This window comes from Pelmatolapia mariae, linkage group LG10_11 (assembly GCF_036321145.2).
Source record: "Pelmatolapia mariae isolate MD_Pm_ZW linkage group LG10_11, Pm_UMD_F_2, whole genome shotgun sequence".
In the NCBI taxonomy this organism is placed as follows: domain Eukaryota; kingdom Metazoa; phylum Chordata; class Actinopteri; order Cichliformes; family Cichlidae; genus Pelmatolapia; species Pelmatolapia mariae.
The window spans coordinates 39994080-40006750 of NC_086236.1; the positions used below are offsets into that span (position 1 = coordinate 39994080).

The 12671-nt window shown below is 38.7% G+C and overlaps 1 protein-coding gene across 8 annotated transcripts in view; it reads left to right on the plus strand.

Moving 5' to 3' along the window:
• Positions 1-1783: 1783 nt before the first annotated feature.
• The window catches only part of adgrb1a (adhesion G protein-coupled receptor B1a), a 197634-nt gene continuing 186746 nt past the window's right edge, over positions 1784-12671 (plus strand). For all 8 annotated transcript variants that reach the window (XM_063488506.1, XM_063488504.1, XM_063488511.1 and 5 more), the window contains exon 1: positions 1784-2352. The gene's annotated coding sequence lies outside the window, so the exon portion shown is untranslated. The remainder of the gene's footprint in view (positions 2353-12671) is intronic.

The window sequence follows — 12671 nt, forward strand, 5'->3', positions numbered from 1 at the left end:
AGCACACTGTTGCCACTAATTGTTGTTTGCATTTCAGTATATATATGGGTGAGTAACTGTTGTCATTGTGCATTTCAGCTGATGGGTTCACATTCAGCTCAAGGCCTTGAAATTGCGTGGGTCAGAACTCTTTCAAATTATCCAATGTAGGTCAACACAATATCTTGCAGAAATGCACACAAACGTATTTCCTCTATGGAAATATAGCTGCACATAACACATAATACATGTTTTGCACAGTAAAACTGACCAAAACAGGCTGTCTAATTAATGTCTGTAATTACATTGTATTCCATGTATTCAGAACACAAGACAGATTAATAGTGAAAATAAAGAGAAAAATCACTGTTTTGATATTTATCTTTGAAATAACTGACACATTCTCATGGCTGGATTATCAACACCCTGGGGCCACAACTCCATGGAATCCCAGAAGCCATGTGGTACTATTACAAAAGCAAACTGCAACTAGGAGCATGAACTGAAATAATGTTTTTTTTAATAATTCCAGTTATTAACTTGCTTAATTTTTACTGTAAATATGTGGCACTCGAGCACATTATGAAAATATTAAGATAAAAGAAAGCAAACATCACACAAGGAACCAGTTCATTTTCTTAATATTGCAGCACTATAGCACTCGTTGTTTATGAGTTCACTGCAAAGAAAAACTAAAGTCGTGTCTCTTGGTAATAAACCTGTTACCATCTGCCAGGTCACCAGCAACCCAGTAAGGTTATGGAATATGTTCGGGTTTATTGTAGCCACAAGTTTAATATGCATATTTTTAGAAACTAGTATTTTAAATTTCTAATGACATCCCATAAATGTTGACATTACAGTTTGTTTTTTTTTTGTCTCAAATGCTTTTCAATGTAAGTATTCCAAACAGGTGAAAATTCTATGGAAAGCATAACCAAACACAAACAATACCCCTGATCCAGGTGTTAAGTGTGTTGATATTAAGAGGTTAAAGGCATAATTTCAAAGGGGCGGAAACTGAGATTTTCCCAGAGACTAATAGTAGCTGTAGATAGAGTGTGTCTGTGTGTGATGCGTCTATATTTATTGAATATATATAACCTGTTAAAAAAAAAGAAATGTATGGCCATTTATTAACATTCCCTCTCTGTGTGTTAATGTAGGTGGTGCCACTGCCCTGACACAACATCCAATTGAGGCTGTTTGACTCCAGAAGAGGGGGCTGATGGGTGAATTTTCTACTGAGTGACCCCCCACCCCACCCGTTCCCCCTCAGCTTTGAACACAGTAAAGACAGAATCTGGCAGGAAAGTGGATGCTTTTACCTTCAATATAAAAGCACTCCCATGGGGAAACCTCAGTTTATTGTAGGATTTAAAATTTTTTTTATAAAGGTACAGCTGTAGTGTGCAACAGAAACAAGATGTGTTTTGGGATTTCAGTATTGAAAATGCAATTTGGGAATGTGAAAATAATTGTGACTTTTTAAGTAAAGTCAGTAAAGTAGTTTTTTGAGTGTACTTAAGAATACTTATATCATACACACATACATCAGAAACATCCATCACAAACGCGCGCACACACACACACACACACACACACACACACACACACACACACACACATTCACACACACACACACGCGCGTGTGTATTAATCCAATCAACGTTTTCGCGTCTATTTATCTATTTTATTTTGAAAGACTTGCCTGGAAGTCATGTTAGTACAATTTCAAACCATTGACTGCAGCGCGAGCCCCGGGCTTCCAAATAAGGAATCCGGCTGTTGCTGCGCGCGGACACACAGGCAGGCAAGGACGCTCCAGAGCCGCGAGCTGGGGACGGCGGTTCCCGAGACACGCGCGAGCCCTCTTTGATGCGCCGCTCCATTCAGCGATCACATTCACCTGGAAGGCTGCGCGACCTGCGGACGAGAGAGAATTTCAGATTTGGAGAATAACTTTTTCTCAGAGGAAATCATAGAATTTGTGGAATTTAACTAAGTAAAATATCACTGTCTTAAAAAGAGGATTTTATTTTCACAGTTAATGAAGAGCGGGGGACGTTATCTATGGGAACAATGTAAGAAAATAACAGCGGCAGTCGGGATTTTTTGAACCTGTTTCGTGCATTGGGCGCGCAGTCGGAACTAGCAGACATTCAGAACTCCTGTCTGAGTTTTAACCTCCTCTTCATCCTAGTAACGTCACATGTATTGGGCTCATTATAGGAAGAGATTTCCGTTCATTATCATACGTTTTGTGGACTTATCTTAGGACTTACCGTCTTTTGGAATTGTCGAATCCCCCGTGAACGCACCGAGCTCTGACCATTGTCATTATGCATCAGAAGGACTGGTAACTTGCTCAAGGTAAAATCTTTCTCTGTCCTTTAAAAACATATAACTCTTGCTGCTAACTATGAAGTTTAAGGCACACATATGTCATCAGCACAGCTAGTTTCGACGTGTGTGCGCTTCTTGTTTTGTTTTGTGAATTCACATTAGGCGTTTTTTCCCCTTTTTTGTTGCCACAATAAAAGAAGAAAAAAAAAGATACCGAACTCGCAAAATACCTGTAGATTTATTGTGTGTTGCAACCCCCTGTACTGTCCAGTGTAGTTGAGGGTAGCGCTGTATGCTCAAGTCACACCCAACCGTGCTGCGCTCAGGGAGTCGCACCGCTGTGGACAGTCGCTGTCTGAGCTAGTTGGTGAGCCCCAGAGGATGGAAGAAGGCGCGTTCCTCTAGGGAGGAACCGCCACTTATCTCCATGTAATTTAACAACTGGTCGCTCATTCACAGAGGTTAAATTGGAGCCAGAGCCTCATTTAGGGAATTCCGAGAATGAGTAAGGACAGCTCTTATTCTGACGATTAATCTCAGCAAAATAAATTTTTTTTGTAAATATGCTTAACTTTACTTGACTCGTTGCACACGCGCGTTATTGAACACGTATTCTCAGTGTTATTTTTTAATGCATTTGTAGATACTGCGATGTTAGAACCACCAGCTGAAATACAAATCTTATGCATTTCCAAAGCAGTGTGAAGCTTTGTCAGTGATTTGAGTTTGACATTAATGTTTTCAAACAAACAAACAAAAACAAAATCCCCTGTACCTATCCACAGTGCTTACTGGAGTCTGCCTTCTTTTAACATTATGGTATGAATAAAGACACAACCGGTCTAATCATCTGCGTCCCCTTTTTGACATCATCTAGCCTATTTGTTTCCTCGAGCCAATTTTAATCCTGGATATAATAATGAATCTTTTTTATGCTTTATGGATTTTACTTGCAGTAAAACACAACATATGTGCTCAAACTGTGTTTAGTAATAGGTGATGATAAAGCAGGGTGAAATTCTAGCAGAGGTGAAAGCAGAGACGACGCAGGCACATGAGCACTTTGAGCCCATCTCTGTGGCAGTCAGCCTGCTATCACTCACTGACCGCCAGCAGTCCTATTTGCCAACAAAATGGGTTGTCATTCACTGTCCCCTTCTGGTGCAAGGAGCCTCCCTCATCTCTGCTACTGCTGCAATGTCCAGTCTTGGATATGCAGCATGAATGGTCGGATGCTGTTTCTGTAAAACTTCAGAAATTGCATTATTATTATTATTACCGTTATCACTGGATTTCCTTTACTTTAAAAATAGTTAAAGTGATAATTGCTCTTCTCTGGATATCAAAATATTAAACTCTGACATGTTAATTTTTCACATCATACTAATGGGGGGCGCTCTAAAACACAGCCCATCCTCGGATAAGACTTAAGTCATGAACCACACGACAGGGAACATATAACCCCCACCCTTATAAGTTCCCTGTCCCTGAAAAACTGTACTGTATATTTTAATTTAAAAAAAGTGTGGCATCTCAACAAGTGATCTAAGGTTGAATGACGTTATTGAAAAACAGCCAAAAAACTGTTGATACTGGGAATTCTTGAAGGCTTTGCACCTTCATATGTTTTATACTGAAATGTTGTTTCTACCCATGAAAATATCCGAACTCAGCGATTAATATGAAAGATTTGTATCAACATTTCTGAGCTTGAATCAATAACTGTTCAACAAGATATTGTGTAAAAGCCCTAAGGCAATAAAACACCATTAGAACTCAGAATAATGAAATTCTTGTTGGCTTTGAAAAGCCCGATGCTGCGTATGCATTCCAGGTCAGATGCAAACAGTAGGCTTGAAAAGGTCACATTATATTAAATACACCCTTGCCGTGTTGATTGCAAGTGTCCTCTGTGCATTATCATTTTAAACTCAACTCTCTGCTCTCCTTTATTGATGCATTTAACACATGTAAAATCCCCATCACTGTCAGGGACTTTAATTCAGCCCATGACCCCTCCAAGCTCACCAAACCTTACTTTGAACCCATGCCACTATGTCTGTTTAAGACATGTTGCATTCTCCAAAATCTCATGGTTGTTGTTTTAACACATTTTGACCTCTTCTTATTCTTGATTTTTAAGTTAAGTGTTCAGATGACTTAAATTTGTTGGCTCAGGTTAATAACCCTGGGAGGTCTATATCATGACTGCCAATGACGCCCAACCATTGCCACAACTATATGATTGGATAAAAGCAAAATATACTTTTTGGATTTTTTTTAAATGGGTCAGTTAGAATCATTATTAGTTGTGCCCTGATTGTCAAGGTTTGGAAGAAAAAAAGGGTTAGTAACAAAGCAAGCAATTTGTGACTGTGGAGAGGAAGAACTACCTTTTAACAGGAAAAGGCCTCCGTACACTACAGGGGCAAAGAAGCAGAATTGAGGGTCATATGTCAACACAGAATTAATTCCACTAAACAGTTTAACTACAAAAGAAACAAAATGGTTGTTTAGACCTTCCAAACACTGACTGTGTTTTTCTTTTGGTTTTGTCATTAAAAGACAAGTACGTGTTTATGTGACTGTGCCAACAAATCCTCCCAACAGGTGCCACAAAACTCAGCCGAGAGCCAAGTGTGTGATCCTTTGTAAGCATATGTATTTCTGAGACAGCGCCAGGTCTGAGAAGTCTTGTCCCACCCCCTCCCAGGTAGCGATATTAGCGGTCAGCTGTTTCTTCTTCGCGGGAAAGAGCGCAGATAACAGAAATAGACTCAACAGTAGTGCCCTGGCAGGCACGGCTGGCTCCGAGCCACAGGGATGAGACAAGGCAGCAACACAACGCAGGCCTTTTCAGAAGCATTCATGCATGTTTTTTTAGCCTACATGTCTTCCTTTGTTTCTGCATTTTAGAGTCTCCTGCAGCTTTGGAAAATAACCGCACTGTCGACTTGTTCCCCTTCCCTAGTTCTTCGCATCCACTGATCGCTGTCTTTTCAAACAAAGCTGCAGTGTCCAAGGGTGTGTGTTCTATCAGAGAAGCTCATATCTGAATTTGTGACATCAGAGGGATGAAGAGGAAATAGTGAGTCGAGGGGAACAGAGGGAGCCATTGAGAGGGGAGATGAATAGATGGGTGACGAGGAGACAGTCTGTGGGACGATAGAAGATGCATTAAAGGCGAACTAGAGACAGAGAGCTGTGTGACGTAGACACACAGTGCCTTTCTGCTGCCTCGGAGCTCCACAGATCACTTTTTGTGTGACACCCATTACGTTTTGGAGTAAATACACAGCAATCAGTCAGCAATGACAGGCTAGTCACACATGTCAGCATCCAATGTCCTGAAAGTTTCTAATGGCTTCTCAACAGTACTGTGGGGAGGATATCTTTGCTTGGAGTGACTTAGAGGTTGACCAGATCCTGCAAAACCATTGGTTCCCCTAATTAGGGACAAAATGAGGAGCTTGGGAAGGAGCTTAATGAGCCTTGGCCAATGTGTATGTGTGTGTGCGTGCGAGTGTGAGAGTGAAGGGGGAACTGGCTGACAACCATGTAACCGCCACACTGACTTAACACAACGTGTGAAGCAGGGCTTATAAAAATAGTTGGCTGACTTGGAGGTAGGTGTAGCTGTAGCTTGGAGGTCATGGCAGTGTGCTTTGTGGTCTGATGATTAGTTTGAGGCCAAATGCTGGCACTGACACCTTTCTCAGACACAATGTTTTTTTGTACATGATTCCTGACAAAAACAAGCACACTAAATAAAAACTTAGAGCAGGCATACACTCAGTGTATGACTTTTGACAAGCAGTGGGTATGCAGTCACAGACTCCGTTTTATGTGGTGGGGTCTGCCTGTTCTGAGGGAGATAATCACCTTACTTTTTGCACCTAAATTTAGCACCAAAATATAAATTGGATATAAACCATAAAAGGATGCTGTAAAATATTATTTTGATAGATATTTGCACTGTTTCTGCAAAGCTTCAACTGGTGATGTATTGAAATGATGAGAAAAAAACCAAAACAACAGCATGGTTTGTGATCTGAATCGAGAACCGCTTCTTACAGAAAACCAGTAGTCCAATTCCTTGGACTTGTCTGCCTGTCGATCCTGCTTATTGGTTCTTGCACTTGTGCTGCAATCAGCTGATTTCAGTTCACGTTTCACAGAAAAAAAAAGTGACAGTTTAAAGTGTGGATATGGACATTTATTTTTTTTAACTGCATCCAGAACACAAACAACCACATTATGCTGCTAACACAACTTTGGTTCTTTGCACAGGCAGCATGCTAATCCTAAGCTAGCCAAGAACCCAGAGTGAAAGCTGAGTGCATGCTGACCCAAGCAGCCAGACCCTGAACTTTAACAGGTAACAAGCCTGTTGAAGCAGTCTCCTGCTACAGCCTCTATTCATGTGTCTAAAGCAGAATCACTGTGGCGATCACTTTTTTATGCTGGTTTTGTTTCACATTTGTGTCTGTGGTCATAATTGTTGCTGCTGTGCAAAGTGTTTTAACATCACAGACTGTCAGACTGTGTGATTGGATATTGTTTTCAGGGTGAGAAAAGTCCTGCTTTTTAAATGATGAGTGTTTATACACTGTACCCCTGTTTATTTCTCTGCTCATTTACAGACAGAATGACAGCCATCTTTAAAGCAAAGGCAGCGTGTCGTAATCACTTAATCATTCCTGTGCTGAGGTGTAAAAGCAGGAAGAGGTATCTGTTGTCTGTAAACAAGTGTCTGAAGAACAGAAGAGCAAAACTGAACTTAACTAAACTTCACTCTTTATACCACGAAGGTCAGCATCGGTGCACTGGTCACCAAATTTGTAGATTTCCTGAGTTTTTTTAAAAGTGCGTGTTGAAATGACACAATGATACTACTAATATTAGTGATATTATTAGTATTATGATTACTACTACTAACAATAATAATAGTAGTAGGAGTACTATGCCCAGTCAAGGGCAAATGGCAGATACCTAAACTCCAATAACCAAAGAGGATAAGCAATGAACTAAAGAGAGAAGAAAACAGCATAGTACTGGTACCGCAGACTTAAAGGCGGTCAGTGGTATAATTAAGTCTTTGGTTAGGAAAGCATGTTTTGCAGTACTGGTTTATTGATTTATCCAAGGCATTTGACACTGCTCACCATTCCAAAGAAAGAAGGCTTCAGAGTATTGAGCTATCTGAACAAGCAACAGCATGATTTTACCACTGCCTTTCACACTGAGGATAGTGTTGTTGAAACAGATTAAGGGCACCTGAGGCTTCAGTCTAAGTGAAACACAAAGCTGACTGTCCTGGTGTTCTTTATTTTTAGGTCATTAGTTATATAATTGATGGGGAGAGACTCACGACTATGGAAGCCACCAAAAAAATTGATGAGGACTTTCTGAGTAAACTGTGAATTCTTTTTTGTGCCTAAATCCAACCAAACAATAAACAAAAGCAAAATTAATTAAGTGAAAATGAAATGTAAACAAAAAAACCCTCACTTTTGCAGAATCAGAACTTGAAGACCTGGAGACCGATTAGGTTAGGCAACTGAAACGATGAACTATATTTAAGTAAAATAAAACACAACCACAGGGACCTGTACGTGGTTCGATTTATTTTATTGGGAATGTTAATGATGACATGATTATACACTGCATATCCTCTGTAATTGGAGGCACTTCCTCAGTTGCTACAGTTAGACAAGAACAAGTTCAGTCTGTCCTTGAATCCAGTCAAAAGAAACTAAGTGCAGCTCTCAGGATATACAAAAGGCTGAATAACTGGTAGATTTTAACATTGCAAGCCAAACCAGCTGCTGCATGCTTTCTTAAACACTTAAAAATTCAAATGAATTTGCATTAAAGCGACTGGACTACTTTTTACATTTTTTGAAGATGTTTCCCTCTCATCCAAACACATTAAAACACATTTTTTCACAGGGTGAAATCTTCAGGTGCATTTTGAAAAAGTGCCACGCAGATTCAACACTGGTAGCAAATGTTTAACACATCACTGCCATTAATATACACTGGTTGGACATCTCTTTATATGCAGTAATAGGTTCACCCCCTACCAGTTATTTATAAGGCCATGCTGGAGTTGTCTAATTATGTGTCTGTTTCAGTCTATGCTTTCAGTGTGATTTAAGATTAAAAGACTCCTCTTATCTGTCAGAACAGAACAGTTTTGGGTTGTTGTTTTTTTTCAGATAATGCTGAGCTACATGGTGGCATTCTGTCCTGTCAGTGTTTGTTCTTCTTGCTTCCTTTGGCAGGCCTCTCCTTTAAATGAGTTTTGGAATCTTAGTAGACTTTTTCCATTTTTAGGCTTCATGCTCTTTAAACATTTAGGCAGCTCTCTGGAAAAGGTGTAGCCTTGAGGTGACTTTCAGTGTCTCTGTCCTAAAGGACATGCTGCTCATGAATACAGGAGCTGTTTTAGAAAGATGGGCAGTTTTTTTCATACACTGGGGGTAAAGTCAGACCAGTGCTACGCCCTAGACCTTGTTTGTTTTAGGCATTAAAATGATTCAATTTGACTTCTGGTTAACAGCCCATATTGGTGGAACCCTTGTGTAGTAGCAGTTACAGTATGTTGGATCTGCACTGCATAGCTGTGAGCTAAGGTCTTCAATTAGCACGATTCTCTTGGTTGATTGCTATTTTTATCTTCATGTTAGCAAGTGTGTAAGAGAAGCAGAGGAAACACCTTCACACCTCAGTCTGCTTCTTGGAAAACCTGTGGTGACAAAAAGACCCAGCAGACTCTGTTTAATCCACACACACACACACACACACACACACACACACACACACACACACACACACACACACACACATACAGATAGATAGTGTAAAAATAAAAAAATATTAATATTAAAGGCTTAGCATGAGAGTTTTTTCTGTTTAGTCATTTCAGGTCAGAGCTGCTTGATAACTTGTGTTAAAGCCATCATTTTTTCTGAATTTATATGTTTAAGTATGCTAATGAGGTATTATCCAAGTGTGTAAATGTGTAAATGAATAAAAATGCAATTTCTGGAAGTAAGTGTTGCTGAATTGAAGATTCTGTAGATTTTTACTAACAAAAAAAAAAGAAAAAAGAATTTGGTGATATCACAGTTGATTTCTCACATAAAAAGAGTTATTTTATAATATTTTTAAATATGCAAATTAGAAATGATTAAATGGCTGCGTAGTTACTAATTTGCACAAATATCCAACAAACTTAGTGTTATATATTAATGTAAATTTGTATTTTGGACATTTTATTTCCACTAATTAAAAAAAAAGAACAAAAAACAAACAGATGCCTTAAATAGGCAACACAAAACATCATAATGGACCAATGGAGAACGTGGACTTTGGACATACTGAGATTGTTACCCAACTGCATCAACATATATGCAAAAAATGTAGCATCCCACATGTGAAAAGTAAGTACAACAATGGGACATGCTTTTTGTGTGTCACAGTTTGATTTGAAACTGAATTTTCAGCTGCTCAGACATTAAGCTGGGGTTTGAATATTATTTTATAATGTGAGGCTTCTGTTTGCACTCTGAGACTTTGGGACGTTGTGAAATCAGAACATCGGTTTCTTCAATATTTCTCTGTTTTTATCAACCTTATTTCTTCGGTTTAACCTCTTGGGTAGTCGGGAATTCAGACATATGTGGCTCATTCTTAAAATGTCTGTTTTCAGTGTTTTAATCAATGCATGCCTTTTTTCATTCAAAAGGAAATCACAAAAATGTGAAGAAAAGCTTCTGGCAAAAATCTGCAGGTATTAGCTGAATGTTCAAAGGCTTCATTATAACTGAACAGACCAAGCTTTCAAAAGAAGCCCAACTTATCTTCATGACCACGGCATCTCTTTCCCTCTGTCGTGCTGCAAGTTAAAGAAATGCCACAGAAATGAGCCACATGCACGTAGGCCTGTTCATGGCATTTCCCCCCCACGCACATACTGCACATACAGACACCTTGCTTGTGAATTCACAGATGGTTCACTCTGCTTCCTCCACAGCTTTCTCAGCAGTAGTGTGACCCTCCTATTGGCTAAAAATATGAGTTCTTATCAACACATTATGCTGCAATTTCTGCACTTTCCAAAGTCCTGGCACTTCATTAATTAATTCATTAAATAATCATAGCTCCATGCGTAGTCTCAGAAGCATTTTCATAAGCGTTTTGTTTTATAAATCACCTCTCTGGCTCATTTTGTATAGCCACATATGAAATAATGATCATATGTCTGCACATATGCGTGTGTCTGATGTCTGTTTGCTTAAATGCAGACAGCTCTGCTGATCTTTTTCAGCATATCTCAAGAAAACAGGCACAGGTAGTTTCACAGCATGGGATGAAATGATCTTTTCTTCATCCTTTGTGATGAGACAGAGGGAAATCTTTGATCTGGAGTGGCTAGATAATCATCCGTAGCTAAGCCCTGATTTCCATCTCTATTCAACTCTCCCCTGGAAGCTCCACAAGCAGCCATCAACACTGGAACTAATCAGGGTTATTACCACTCTCCCCACTGAACGGCACACTTCTCCAGATGTAGGATCAGCTACGCAGCACTGAATAGCAGCGCTATTGTTTTTCACGTTGATGCTGTACAGCACATTGGCTATTTGCTGAACAGTCAGGCCGATAAGAAAACAAACAAAGAGGTAGACGATTTCTAAAATATGTTCTTCCTGCCTTGTTTGAACGTTTATATTTCTATTTATTACATCTGACATCTGATCCGAGAGTTCATTGTAGAGTAGTTTTACCTTCAGTGAAGATTTGCTCTGTTTTAAAACCTCCTTTAAGTCGAACTTTAAGGTCTGACCTCGAGTGATGGTTCTCCTTTTTTTTGTAGCTCGTGCCAGTATTATTTGTGTTTAGGGGTAAGGAATCCTAACAAACCGAGAGGAAAGGATGGCTTCCAAAGTGTAATTTAGATGTGAACTAATGTAAGGATATTTAGCAAGAGTCCACAGCATCAAAGTAGGCAAATTCAAGTTACATGATTGCTTAAGGCAGGTCACAAGTTTCAAGTTGGATTCAATTTACTCAGGTCTCTTCTACGAGTCCTCGTGATCAAAGGGTTTTACATAAAGGACAATCAGAGAGTGTCCCAGCTCATGTGTGGGATATGTTAGTGTATGCTTAAAGTCAGCTCTCGTGTTAGAAAAATATCATCTTTACATTTGTGTCCACCTCTCATATCTAAAGCTTTAGATTTACACTAGATTTATGCTCCTGTTTTGTGATGTCATTTCATGTGAATCTTGTTCATTTAATCAATATTAATAGTTTAATACAATAAAATGATACCCCAGCTATCCCACTCTATTCTGACCAAACTATGCCATCCTCATGGAGTCTATTTCTGACAAAGGCCCAGCATCCTTTAGCCCAGAACTACAATGTATGAAACGATTTTGGAAAATTAGAAACATATGTGTTAACTGATATGAAATTATCCATGCATTTAATATTTATTGTATCTTTTTAAAATATCTTAAGAATAAATCTATAGAGAATAGGCATTTCTATGAGTTTGACTTTTCTCTAATTTTACCAATTTTTGTCAATAATTTAAACAGATGGTTTAAAAAACTCTGTGAAATTATAGTAATTATTTGGAAAGTGTATTAATTCCTGTAAATGCTGTACTCTTTTTTTGTGGTGAAAACAATTAAATACATTTATGTAAAATCATAGAAACTATATTTACTGATATCTTTTTCTCATTGCATCAAAATTCACATATTGATATATACAGTATTAACTAATATTGTGAAATTACATATTTTTTTTACCTTTTTGTTTTGTTTTACAGCACAGGAAAAGCGCACAAGTTCTCCTAGCACACATTTAGAGGTCATCTGGCAGCAATTTGTCATCTTTGGAAACTTTTTTGTCTTTTCCAAAATGGAAAACATGTGGCCTTAAAGCGCTGACTTTCCAATCTGCCATTGTCAGCTGTGCTGTACAACAGCTCTGCTGAAATGAAGCATTTATTTGTGACCCCTCCACGTTTCACCTCATTACATCTACGATGTTGTTTTACTGCACTTACACGATGCTGCAGTTGGATACTGAGCTCAGCATATTTTGTCTACTTGAGCACTTGTTAATTTGCTGTTATGCCCCTTCATGTGGAGCTAACAGTGGGCTAAGAAAGACAATTAAGAAAACAGGCTAGATCAGTTTGAAAGAGCGCAAAATAACTGACATTTCTTATTTCACTTTTGTATTTACTTATTTTCCCTTATTTAATTTCTTATAAATCAATTTGTCCTTTTCCCCCACAAAATTTTTTTTTGTACAAATAT